This window comes from Mastomys coucha, unplaced genomic scaffold, assembly GCF_008632895.1.
Source record: "Mastomys coucha isolate ucsf_1 unplaced genomic scaffold, UCSF_Mcou_1 pScaffold19, whole genome shotgun sequence".
Taxonomy (NCBI): Eukaryota; Metazoa; Chordata; class Mammalia; order Rodentia; family Muridae; genus Mastomys; species Mastomys coucha.
This window is the reverse complement of record NW_022196901.1, coordinates 962,203-963,088: the sequence shown is the minus strand read 5'-3', so window position 1 is coordinate 963,088 and position 886 is coordinate 962,203. Positions and strand designations below refer to the sequence as shown.

The following is an 886-nucleotide window of genomic DNA, read 5'->3' as shown; positions in this document are numbered from 1 at the left end:
TTAAATTATGATTCATAGTGTTGTGAAAATGAAGTCATTGACTACCCTTTTAAAACTTTATCTTCATGGCTGAGAATTTCTTTATATAAATTAAAACATAAATATTCTGTAGACCAGACTAGACTTAAGCTCACTGAGAGCCACTTGCCTCTGCCTCCTGAATGCTGGGATATGCCTGAATCTCTTAGAAAAGAATGGAGATTGACTTCAGTGAAGTATAAAAGCTATAATCTCCTAATAATATTTATATTAAAATAATTGATGGTTTGCTAATACTTTTTAAAAAGTTAGCCAATACCTGAAACTCAAAAATAAATGTTCTCTTCTGGAAATATCAAAGTATCTCACTCCTATACAAGAGAACAAATGACTATTAATAAAATTATAATGAATTAACAAAAATGAGAATCCCTACTACAAAAACATATTCTTATGAAAACAACACAGTAAATAAATAATACATTGAATGCATTTTCATGGTTAGGAAAAGAACAAAGTTCAACTAAATTAAAACAAAATGCTGACCACATTTTTAACCATAGGCAAAACTGAGTCCATTCCAAAGCCATAAAGTCACCTTTATATGCATACACAATGGATACAATAAGCAAATACTATAAATCATTAACCAAGAAAGGGGGAGCAGGAGGAGGAGGGTGAGTACACTCAGAAGTCCTGGCTAGCCGTAGGCTTTATTATGTTATCCACATCCATGAGCTCCCTTTTCTTGTTTACATGCTGTGCACTAAGGCAATGGGAACATGTCTGGGGGGCCCTGTGCTTAGTTCAGCAGGAGCAGACTGTGACATCTGGTAAGTTGGTCTTCAGTTTGTTATGAGCAACTGGAGATGAAATAAATACATACACGTAAGGAACAGTGTCTGGG

At 34.4% G+C, this 886-nt stretch overlaps 1 protein-coding gene across 1 annotated transcript in view; it reads right to left on the bottom strand.

Annotated features, from left to right (window-relative positions):
- Positions 1-886, bottom strand: part of Akap9 (A-kinase anchoring protein 9) — a 174,068-nt gene that overhangs the window by 61,323 nt on the left and 111,859 nt on the right.